Source organism: Cupressus sempervirens, chromosome 10, assembly GCF_028749045.1.
Source record: "Cupressus sempervirens isolate cs-2001-9-10 chromosome 10, ASM2874904v1, whole genome shotgun sequence".
Lineage (NCBI taxonomy): Eukaryota > Viridiplantae > Streptophyta > Pinopsida > Cupressales > Cupressaceae > Cupressus > Cupressus sempervirens.
Genome location: NC_143127.1, coordinates 103,448,539 through 103,462,393, shown reverse-complemented (window position 1 = coordinate 103,462,393; position 13,855 = coordinate 103,448,539).

Here is a 13,855-nt window from a genome sequence, read left to right as displayed (position 1 = left end):
TTTAGATGAATGAGTAGTACCATATACTCTTGACTTCAGTAATGAAAAAATCAACCCCATCATGTTGCCTACTTATCGAACATTGCTAGACAATGTAAATATATAAGCATGGATGGATCATCTAATATTAAAATCAACTACCTAATCTAAATTAACATAACTCTAAATATCAAGGGAGTTCTTATATCCTATAAAATTACCATGATAACACAATGAATACTCTATGGTATCTCACATATATCTAAATACCCTTTTAATGGAATATTGATGAACTATACATGGATTAGATATATATTTGGAAATAAATCCCACTATTTAATAAATATCTAGCTACTGCAAACCATAGTATACATCAAATTTCCAATTGCACTTTGGTAAGCTAATTTTCTCACATGTTTTATCTCTAATGAGGATGATAGAAAATCTAAAGTAGACAACTTTATTCCAACCAAATGGTGAAAACACAATGATCTACCATCATGCATGTTAAACCTTGATAAAATTGAATTGATATCTTTACTTTTTCGAAAAAAAGAACTCTTTTTGTTTACTCTATCTGTTCTTATTTCTATTCTAAGAATTTGATTAGTTGCACAAAGATATTTCAATTCAAATTTAGGCACAATTTAATGTTAAACATATTGAGATATTTTTGGTATTGTTGTCCTTGATTCGGAAACCCTCATACCAATTGCTTGGTGGTATCAATCGGTTGTTGGCAATTTTGATTAGATATATGTGGCTATCAGTTAGATATCAAGGTTTCATGTCTATGCAAAATAGATTCAATTCATGTTATTTTGGGTGTATTTTTTTGGATCTATTAGCTTCTTCTAATGACTATATCTTCAAGTCCATCTATATGTTTTGTTAATTGCAAATGTAGGGAGTTTTTATCAGTTTCTATTGAATTTTGTTTTTATAAAGTTCTGTTAGGTATTCCTATTACCTGGAGATTCTAACAATTCCTCAGAATATCATATCTACTTTTGGATAGGCTTTCATCTAGCTTCATCCATTTATTGGTTAATATATTTTGTTGATCAAGTTTTGGATGTTGTTGTGGTGTTTTAAAAGTTTCATAATCTTTCAATAAATTTAATATGAAATGTATACATCTTAAGTGTGATCTATATTTAAGTCATGTTACAATGTGTTGTAAGGAGTTTTAAAGTACAATCTAGATATAGACTCGGTGGTAGTATATTAAATTAAAATTTAAGATCCTTTTGAATTGTGGCTGACATTTTCCTTTCTTTCGCCAACACGTGTATTATGAGATGCTTATATAAATAAAGAAATCATTTTCTTTATGAGGTATAATATAATATTGTATGAGAGAGAAGCAAAAGCTTATATAGTATGAAGTTCAGTCTATGATAACTTGGAGGTGATGTATGTTGACATAGGCATGGAAATATTTTTATTTTATTTTAAGGAGAAATTTTCATAAAAAGTTAATATGGATCATATTGAAGTATACAGTGGGAATATTAGTAATAATATCTATTATTGATTGTGGTAGTTGTAATAAATAGATGAGTTGTTTCATACATGCTTAAATGTAATATTATCAATTCAAGTTTTTTCTATGAATAATTTTTTTTTAAATACATTTTTTTTACAAAGGTAGTTAGATTGACTAGTAGTGGTCAACCAACTTGCAGTGAGCAACTGATGGAGAGTATTTTTTCTAAAAATTACCTTGATAGTGTTCATTTTGTAAGAATTGTTTTCTCTATTGTTTTTCCCAATTTGTGTTTCAACATTAATTCTAGTGTTCATTGTGATGATTTTTTATGTTTCTTGCTTTCATATTTTTCATACCTTTCAATATGTTTTAAATACTTATCAGTAAAATAGAGGTTAATAAAATTGAATTAGTATAGTTGTCTTAATCACTTGAATGGTTTATGGTTTTACTAGATCAATAAAATTTTAGGAAATTATTTTGGGATAACTAATTCACCCCCTCTCATTTATTTAACATGTTTAACAATTGATATCAAAGGTTGGTTCCTTGCAGATAAAGATTAATCACTGGAGGGAGATCTAGGATGTTTGAAAAAATTGAAGGAGATTACTACTCCAATGAGGATTTGAAAATCATGATGAATGATATTGAGAGAAATGAATTAGAGAATGGGGATTTAAAAGAAAATTTGAAGGGAGAAAATGCATGTAATATTAGTAAGTTGAGGGATCAAATCTAGATGTTTAAAGCAAGAAACAAGGAAGTCAGTTAGGAACTGAAGGATTCAAAAGAAAAGGTGGTGAACCTAGAAAAATAGCTAACTGACACTAAAAATACTGAGGAGCTTCTAAAGTAGGAATTCAAGTAGAAAATGGAAGATTAGAAGAAGACCAAAGGAAATATAAAATAAATCACCAAGAAGAGTTCAAAATAAAATGAGAAGCTAGAATTGGACTGAAGAATTTTGAGATCTCAAGAAAAGGTTTGTGAAAATAACACTATTTTGGATAATTCATTGGCCCCATAGAAGAGTCATAAGGATAAGTAAGAACTATGGTTTACTAGTGAATATTCAAATTTGAAGGAAAACAACAAAGAGAAAAAAAAAATTGAAGAAGTGCAGTTTGAGACGATAAGAAAGATCATAAATCTAAAGACATCTACATGAAGGCCTCTGGTAAGGCAATTGAATGCTCAAAGGTACTTCTATTTAATAGTTACTATTTCATATACAATAATTTTGGTCTTAGAGATGTTGAATGCAAGATGAGGAATGAACAAAATATTCAATTCTATTGTTATAATAAGTTTTGTCATAAAGAAAATCAATGGAGAAGTCAAGTGTCTAATCTAGTAAGAGAAGATGGAGTGAAAAATATATTTCATTGAAATTGTTACGGGTGTCACTATTATGGTCACAAGTCTAATCATTGTAGATCTAAGTTTTAGATAGTGAGATCAGGACAAAGTAATTTTGATTGTTTCATGTATGTTCAAATTTGTCATTATGCCAACACATATAGATCTTGTTATGTTTTGGTAAAAATATTTGGTAAGAATATTATGGTTTCAAATGAATCTCAAAAGAATAACATGGTATGAAAGAAGAAATATGTTTGTAGGAAAGATAGTTATATGGTTCTAGATCCTTGTAATAGCTCTTCTAGTAACTAAGTTAAGTGTTTTGGCTCAAGGGGGGTATTAAAATGATATATTAGTCAGTTCCCTTTTTCTAAGGAAATACCCATTGCAACTAGATTATCTTAGTATTTTTGATTAAAAAATAATGATTTGATATATTTTGGTTGATTGATGTGTGCAATACAACTGGGTTGCATTAATGATGTCTTGTTGTGGTTATAAAATTGAATATTTAAAATTATTTGGCACTGTTGCAAGAAGGAAAGTAAGAATTTTTGTAGCAGAGATTGTGAGGAAGGTTGAAGAAGATCACTTGAGTGCAATAATGGAGTCTAAATTTGTGTTCATGACACTAGTGTTATCGTGTCTAGGATGTTGAAGAAGTTCAAACCAGAAAAATATGATCATAACAAGATCAGGAAGTTGGAAGTTGGTTTGCAAGAGGATGAGTTACAGAGGCAAAAAAAAAATCTTGGTTTAGACACATGGGAGAATTTTCCTAGTGTATTGACAAGGAATCCATCATGTCCTTGTTGAGTTAGTTTTAGGATGGAAATATAGTAGTAGACTAGCCTTATCTAGTGACAAAAAAGGTAATTGAAGACATTATGAGGTTGAGTTGTATTAGTAACTTATTGGGGAAGAATGTGATCAAATAAAATAAAATGATGGAGTTAATTGATATTCATTGTAATCAATGCACACTACTAATAAATACCTTTGAAGATTAGATGGTGATATATGTTTCCTATGAGTTTCCTATAGAAGTCAGTTTCAAAATCATGATGGTGCCACTTTGGTTCTAGTTGTTTACATTTCTCATAAATGATTAGGAAAGGTGTTCAATTTGATTTATGCAAATTATTATTGGATAATTTTATTGAAAATGTCAAGGTGATTATAGAATATTGTTATGAGTTTTGATTTGGTTCATTGATTATAATTTTAGATTTCCATTTCATGATATCTTTGTCAGTTTAAGATAACATAGAATGGAGGAATGGTGTCCCAGTGGGTAAGTATATCTACAACTATGTAAAGTTTCTAGAAAATAGGGAAAATGCTTATAAAGCATATTCTATTTTATTACAAATAAAATTTTCCTTTGGTTAGTTTGTATTTGGTGTTGTGCTAGTGAGTCATGGTGACGAGAGGTCCTCCTTCTGTCAGAAAAATATGGATATTTTGTTAGTGGTTCCCCTTTACAACCTAAAACGAGAAATATTTTTGCCAAAGAAAATGAATTTATTACTATTTTGGAGGATGAAGTGGAAAAGAAGTAAATAGTAGAGAAAGTAGAAGAAGAACAAATAGAAAAGGATGTAGTCACTCCACATGAATTTGAGTCTCTAAATTTGGATGATATTTAGTCTATCCTTGAGGATGAATAATTTTTTAGGTTTGGTGATTTGTGGATTGGTTGATCTTCTATGAGAAAAACCAAAATTAAGGATACACTTATTGAGCATTTGATTAGTAGAAATAAAATTGTGTTTGATATATCTGGTATGGGTCTCATTGAGTTTTTTAATGTTGTAGAAGGAAGGTTTATGTTTTATGGTGTAGATAAATATTTCATCAAGGTATATAATAAGAAGAAATGTAGAAATGTCAAATGAAAACTATCCAGGCTCATTGGTGAGACTAAGAAATGCATAAAGGAAGTTTTGAATATGTACATGTAATGTAATAATTCTAGAGGAAAAATCAAAGTCATTGAGGGATGATTCAATGAAAAGGGAATGACATATGAATATTTCAAAGACCAGGAAGGAAAACAAAGGATAATAGTTGGTCATCTTTAAGGTGAATTACTTTAGTTGTAGAGACAAACATAAGATCTTGTGAAAGTGTCTAGGTTGTTAAAGACATGATCAAAGTTCAATTGGATCATGTCATTTGTATGCATGCCCTTTGGTCTGCCTAAAGTTTCTCTTAGTAACTAATAGTGGTCTTTATGCATGCAAAAAAGTTGCTAATAGTGGTCTTTATGCACGCAGAAGGGCCTCATCCTTAATAACTAGCTATTTCAACCACTACACAGTTGGTCATAATTTTCATTCAGGGTACCTACCCCTCCTCCAAACATTCTCCTACCGATTCACCGAAACTCTGAAGACAACTTGATAGCTCCCTACTTTAGAAACACTGTATTGAATCCCTTTGATGAAACTAGAGTAGGCTAGTCCTGTCAGTCTTAAGAGTGGATTGCAAAGAGTTATGAAGGATGGTTTTAGTCTTCATAATGGACTTCATCTTTTGACATTCTAGTGGAGTATAATAGTCTATATGCCCAGATGGCTATTGTTTTTGTTGACTAGAAGGAGCTACCAATCATAAAGGAGAGGTATAAGAATTGTTCTTACCATGAATACATTTGTATTTGTTACATGGAATTATTAGTTGGTAAGTGGAAGTTTTGGTGGATTTTTTGTGGCTTTTGGTTGAACGTCGAGGTTTTGGTTATATGCAAAACAAATTTAGTACAACCAATTTTTAGTTAATTTTGTTGGATGTACTTTCTTATACTTATGAAAACATATTTTGGTACATCTATACATTTCACTAATAATAGTTGGATGAGGTTTTTTCATACCTAATGATTGATGTTATTATAGAGTTCTTCCAAGAGTCCTTTTACCTAGACATTTGAGTTCATCATATATTTTGGTATAATTGTCATATCTTGTTCTAGATAGATTTTCATCTAGCTTCATTCATTGGTTGGTTCAGATATTTTGTTGATCAAGTTTTGGACTTGGTTTTCATGTTCTAATAGTTTCATAAGATTTTGGTAAATTTATTATAAAATGTATGCATCATAAGTGTGAACTTTATTTTGGTTCTATGGTCACATGTTGTAACAATTTCTCAAGTATGACCTAGGTTTAGGTTTGGTGGCAACATATAAAGTACAATTTCAACATCCCTTTGGATTGTGGTTTTCATATTCTTTGGTTTGGTTGACATGCATATTATCAAATGCTTATACAAATAAATATATTATTCTACAAATGCGTTATGGTATGATATGGTATGAGAGAGCAGTTGAAGGTGATGTAGTGCGAGTTTGAGTCTATGAGAACTTGGAGGTGATGCATGTTGAGATAGAATTGGAAAGACTGTTTCAATTTTACGAAGAGCTTTTCATACCTAGTTGTAGTGGATTTGATTGAAGTATTTATTGAGAAGATTAGTAATTGAATCTATTGGTGATTGTGGTAATTATGCTAAATATAGGAATTATTTCATGCATGATCAAATGCAATATTATTAGTTCATGTTTTTTCTATAAAAATATTTATGTTTGTGCAATGGTAGTTATCCCAATCCATAGTTTTTCAATCTATAGAGAGCAACTAGAAGTGATTCCTTTTGTAAAATCACCTTAATTGGTGTTCGTTACATGATAATTAGTCTCTCTGTAGTTTTTTACAATTTTGGGTTCTACATAAATTTGAGTATCCGTTGTGTTGATTTTGTGTGTTTCTTATGTTCATATATGTCATTTGTTTTAGTATATTTCAAATGACCATCGATAGAACATGATTTAATCAAATTGAATGAGTATATATGTCTTAATAATTTCAATGGTTTATGAATTTACCATACTAGAAAAATTTTAAGAAAGTGTTTTTCAATAACTAATTCACCCCCCTTTCAGTTATTTAGCATGTTCAACATTTAAGACTTTACCTATGAAATCATATCACCCCTTTACCAATAAAGAGCATATAATTAATATATAATTCAATAAATAAGAATTTGATCATATTAAATTTATATTCAACACAATTATCTAGTACAATATTCAAATTTGAGATGCAACACATATAATATCAAATTTCAATATGAATCTATTTGAGGCCATATTTCTTTAATTTAAAAATTGGATTCCCCTTACCTTTCACTACATAGTATTATGGTTGTGTCATATAATCTTTATCCCCTCCAAGTCATCATGAAGGATAGTCATTTCCATGTCCTTTTTTCTGAACTTGTAATTATATATGAACAAAAATATATAAATAAAAAATCTAATGGATGTAAGTTTGGCAACATGAGAAAATATGTCATTGTAGTCAACACCTTTGATACGAGAGTAACCTTTTACAATTGATTGTGGTTTGTAGTTTTCAATGATTTCATTAGAACCAATCATTTTCTTACACACTCACTTGCAACCAATAAGTATTAATCCTATAGATAATGAGATTGCATCTCATGTATCATTTTTATTCAAATTTATCATTCTTCATCCATGGTAATATTCCAAGTGTTTGCATAATCTATACTTAATATCTCCTCTACATACTTCAAGTTCATCCATGTAAGTACTAAAAGGTAAAACATTTTTTTAAGTTTATGCCTTTCAAGTGGTAATCATCAAGTTAATGTCTTTCAAATGGTTGTCCTAGTTTTGTGGGAATTCAAGAAAGTTGTGTTAAAGGTTCATCCTCCTCTTCTTAATTATTTGACTTAGATGAGCTCTCCTCAACTTCTTATCTATCGAGATGCCTCAATTCAACCTTCTCAAGAATAAAAGAAAGTTGAATCACATATATGTATTTACTTTGTTATAATTACAACAAAATACAAGAAGACTTAGTTTCTCTAAAAATAACACTTGTACTATATATATCTTCTATGCAATGGGATCCTAAGGCTTGTGTACTTTCACACCATGATTTAACTTGATGAAATGCATTTCATAGCCTTGATCTCTGTCCTTTTTTGCTTCTCCTTTAACATATGTGTTTCTCACACCAAAGAAACCATAATATTTCTCAGTGAAGGATTATGATCTAAACACACCTAATAACAAGAAATAATATTTGGAGACCTATTAGTCAAATGTAAAATAGTGGAAATAGTTTCATCCCAAAACCTTTGCTTTGTTAGACTAGGAGCACTAAGTATGCTCTGAATCTTCTCCATCAATGCAATGTTCATTATTTTTACAACTTTTCTATATTGTGGGGAATATAGAGTTATTTTTTGTCTCAAAGTTCTACAATTGTCACATAATTTATAAAAATCATTAGAGCCAAATTCATCACCATTTTCAATCCTCAAAGATTTAATTTTATTTTCACTATATAACTCAACCATTTTTATAAATCCTTTAAGGTCAAATAAAAAATTAGATTTGTTCTTTATAATATATATCCATGTCCTACTATAGTTATCAATAAATAAAATATAATATGTGTGTTTTCTAATAAAATGAACATTAGGTATTCCAAACCACATACAACTACTAGTTAAAACTATCAAAATAACAATAAAAGATGGTGATCAACCCTATTTGATCGAAGGGTCACATGGAACCAAATAGCCCATCAATGCAAGACTTAAGCAAAAATAAGTATTTAATATGAATATATATATATATAATGAGGAAAACCTCATTATAAATACAAAGATGAAATCCTATGACAAACATGGATCACGAAAAGAATCTTAATCATATATATATATATATATATATATATATATATATATATATATATATATATATATATATATATATATATATATATATATATATATATATATATATATATATATATATATATATATATATATATATATATATATATATATAATGAGGAAATCCTTATTATAAATACAAAGATGAAATCCTATGACAAACATGGATCACGACAAGAATCTTAATCCTATAATATGAGAGATAAAGAAGTAAAAAATGTAAGCTTAAATGTATAAGTTTGAATAGGCCTTACTATAAAAATAATTATGCAATATATGTTCACTCAAATTCCCCTAAGTGCTACATAGAAAGTGTGGGAAAATTTGAATATAAAAGGATAGGTCCTAGCTACATGGCCATATTAGATACCCATGAACAAATCAATCTCTTACAAAAAAAATTAGAGAAAAAAAAAACTCATTGATAGAAAACAACTCCAAAAGAGAAAAATGTAATAAATATGTACTATTAAAATAAGGAGAAATTAGCATAACCCTCAAATGTATACTTCCATCACCAATGTAAAATTGGTGTTATTTATATAGGATAAAAGAAGAGAAGTTATGCATCCTCCCACAATATGTCAACTTTAATAATGTTGTATGATTGAGAAAAGATGGCGATGATGAAGATCCATGAACACCAAATAGAATTCCTCCCCTTGAACATAAAAATGGTAATTATGGATGAAGAATATATTTCCATGAAGCAAAATATATTATTATGTTGATGACATCTCTAGACTTTTTAGTCTTAATATGTTTGTATGCCACAATTAAAATATGTGCAAGTCTAATAAATGGAGGAGTAAAGTAAGAAAAGGGATGTGGATACTAATCCTATTTCTTACCATACATTAATTAGGAAGAAGAGATAACCCAATATGCTTAGAAAGGTCCAAAAGTTGGATATGTATCAATATAAATCAATAAGATGATGTGAGAACTATGATTAAATGATTGATTTACTATACACACAGACTAACTATTACTAGACAACTCTATTGGGATGATATGAACATAAACCAAAAGATGCTACCAACCTACAATTTTGATTTGATGCATTTTCAGAGGAAAGGGATCCCCTTGCTAAATCTATTCCAAAGAAGAGGTCACCTTATTCAATTTGTCCATGCACCTTTTTCTAAACTCGGTTGTAAACTATCTAAGAGGTATTGAACTTCCTGTATCTAGGCCAATGTGACACATGTACCTCCACATAGAAAATGAGGAGATTATTGTGTAGAGAGAGGTTTGCCTTAGTCAAACCCCAATTTTGGAATCAAGCTTGAGATGAAAGAAATAAATGAAAGTGTGTTGTTATGTAGTAGAGGCTAGATATCAAAAATGAAATGTTTATAACTTGGCAATCCAAAAGCTTCTCTGAATAAGATCAAGTATGTTGATGCAATAGCTTTTATTTTACATGAAAAAACCAAAAGGATATCATGATAACCAAAACTAGGTGGAGAGATAGAAGAATGACTTGAAAAGATACATAATTGAATGTTTGAAGAAATGTGGATGCTTGAATGTATGTAGATGGATTCCTGTAGTGTGATCTTCTTCCTTGATTGTGTACTGATTTTCTTAGTATTCAAAGAGTGAAAGAAGCTTGATCCATGGAGAATATTGCCTTTAAAACACATTAGAATGCTTAAGTTTTTTTCTTAAGAATGATTGGATGCAAAACTGTAGAAGAGCTTTTGAATTCTAACTTACCTTATTTTCTTGATGTCCAAATGAGAAAAAGTGGTTTTGTTTTATATGTCTCAAAACATTATGGGGCTCAATAATTGGAGACTGATAAGAATATAGAAATATTTCGTAATCAATGATATGGTCCTTGAATTGAATTTTAAGGGAAAATTTGGGAAGAGTTCATCCTAGGCGACCTCTTCCTACCAAAAATTGGTGAAACTTATTTTGGGACTTACAAATGTAGGAAAAAAGTTAGAAATGTAGGCAATGTGAGGCTAGAGCACCAAAAATTAATGTAGGAGCTCAAATATGCTAAATTGGGGGCCTAATTGAGTATCTAGTTATAGGTGTTTATAATTTAGTATGGTACATTTAGTGGGAGTATGAGTTCACCTCATGCTCATGGGGAGGGAGGGAGGGAGGGAAGGGGGGAGAGAGAGAGAGAGCACCAATAAGTTTAAGGATACAAGTCCATAAATGAAGGATTTTAACTTAAACAAACATGTGTGAGGGAACACAAACAAAAAGAAAAAGAAAAAAGGCACAAACAAGCAAAAGGGGTTAGTACTATATAGTAGTGGAAATGGTGAGCAATACTAAGATGTAGATCACTCACCATATTTTTCCTCTTATGGTGAATTTACATTGGTATACTAACCCATCCTTAAATGAATATAATTAGCACAAACAAAATATGAAGGGTGCTAATGCAAGATCAATGTTCAAGATGGTATTTGGATTCTTATAGAGGATGACGTATGCAATATGAATAAGGTAAATGTTAAAAAAAGAAATATATCTATAAAGTCAGTACAGGGAAAAAAGAGAGAATGACTGTACCTTAAAGGTAAAAAAATTTATCTATAAAGTATGATGAGGAAATCTGAACTTTGAATTTGAATTTCCTGACTGTTAGAATGTCAAAATCAATGGTAACTTTAGATCTAGGAAACTGAAACTTGTAACTTTTTGCTCTAAAATTTCTAGTTAAAATGTACATGGACAAAGTAGTTTTTGAGGAACAAGTCAACTTCATCAATCCCTATGGACACACTTAGTGGAAATGGAAAATTTGTTGAAACTTTCTCAAATCATATGGATACACCTATACTTCTCATATCTAAAATCACAACTCAACAACTTGTTCTTGCACATAGAAAAATAGGGAAAAAGATTGTGGAAAGGGATTTTCCGTAGTCAAACCCCTATTTATAAATTAACCTTAAAATTGCATAAAGAAATAGAATTTTTAAAATGTAAATTTTTTATTCAACTTGTATGAAACCTCGTGAATGGCTACAATAACCATGAAGATGATTGAATGTGTTTAAAATTCAAAAAGTTGACTTGGGAATAAAATGTAAAATAAATGATGCCTTCAAAAATGTATGGATCTGTGATTTTCGGTCATAGATCTAAAATGTAGATATTCTTAATAACCACATGAAGCGGGGGGGAAGAGAGAGATTTTCTTACTTGATTGAAATTTCCTCTTCTTAGACATCGTGGGAGAGAAACTTGCATCAATTGGAGTATTATCTTTTCTTAATGGATCTGGAATAAATGGAGGCTTGGAGATCTTGAATCCAAATCCTCAATGTCACAACTTGAATTCTTGATGATAGCTTGTACTTTCTCATAAAAGTCATGTTATGGAATGTTCTTGCAAATGACAAAAGGATATGTCTTTTTATACTCAATTTCAAGATTCAAACTTTCTCTAGGCTTCCTCGAGCCAAATCTGGGCTCAAAAACCTAGGGACAAGTTGACTTTTCCTAGGTAGAATAAGCTCCAATTTCTTGTAGATGCTAGGGAAGGTGAAAAGAAGTTCAGGGGGGTCATCCCACACAACTTGTTCCCAATTTTCATCATGAATGGATCGGATGAAAAGTGGGAAAAACTTTTTATGGGTGCTTCAAGTGAAGCATTGGCTTCCATCGAAGCTACCACATGGCTTCGCTCGAAGCCATGTGGAGAGGACTTCGATGGAAGCCAAGGGCTCCGCTTGAAGCCCTTGTCGCCCATGGGTCCACTTGGGCTTTGAGCAAAGCTTTTACAGCTTCGAGTGAAGCCCTAAAGACTTCGTTTGAAGCCCTTAAAAACCCTAACCATCTAGGGGGCTTTGTTTGAAGCTGATAAGTGGTAAACTACCCAAGGGGCTTCGCGTGAAGGCACTTCGATTGAAGACCAAAAAAATGGGCTTAGAATGAAGTCTTCTTCGCGTGAAGCCTCCAAAAATGGAAATTTTTCAGATTATACTCAATTTTTGACAAAAAAAAAAATTTGATGGCTCAAACAAGGGCCAAATTAGTTTAAACTCTGAAACTGAGTTTACAAATGGTCCTCCTTTCAATAAGCTTTCCAATGAATATATTTTTATCACATATTGTGTTTATTGTGATGTTTTATTTTTAATTTTATTAAATATAGGTTTTCTTATCATTTTAGATACCTCCATTTGAAGCCTTCGGAAAAATATAAAAGTAAAGAATTTTTTTTTTTTTAAAATATGATCATCAAAGCTATATGTATTAGCTTTCTAGCAAGTCAAGAAAAAAATCATTTTGATATGTACAAATCAAGTTATATTGATCAAAAGCAACCTATGTCTAAATTATTGTTAGTGTCACTTTGACACTAAATAGAACCTATATTTTTTGATGAAATTGAACAAAACCAAAAAACTTGCTAGTTATTGATGTTACTATTATAGCCCAAAAAGAAATTTGTAATTATCCTATTTTTTAAAAAAAGTTATTTTGATCAAAACACCCATCACTTTTTGAAAATATCAATGTTTGTATAAAGCAATTCTCATAGGAGATAAAAAAAAAAAGGACTTCAAATGAAATTATTAAAAAAACTAAAAAATATTGTTAGAAACTGGATAGAAAATGCTAAAAATCACTAGTTTACATCATCATCAAATTATTTACAATTTTGTTGTAATATGCATTTGAAAATCAAGTTTTTGTTAAAAATATCTACTTTAGTGTCAAACTTGGCCAAAAAGTGGGAACCATTACCATGGCCTTACCCGGCCCAATGAAAATGCAAGTTGTTTCATCAAGAATAAAAAATATTTAGACTTCAAAATCAAAAAATTGAGGTCTAATGAGTCCTAAAGCCTCCAATTATTGGTGCTAACTTTTTCAAGAGGATGCAAGTACTAAAATCAACTAGAAAATACCTTGATCAAGAGAATGTCCCAATCAGTAGTATCATAGTTTGAAATCTATTGCAAAGGAAACTACAACACCTCATGATCCAACCCACAAGCATAACTATAAGAACATAAAGAGAAAGAGAGAGACTATGAAACTAACTACCTAGAAAATTGTATTATTCTAGATGATTCATGAGAGAGAAGGGGAAATAGTAAAAACTCTAGCCGACTATATTATGCCAATTCTACTCATCCCAATAGGGAGCTTGATGTAAATATGGGATCTATGGTCTAGAGCAAGTTGTGTTACTTAGTCAATTGTACCTTGAAAATGATCTATGCATAGGGAACTTATCCTATGAAAAACATAGGCTCTATA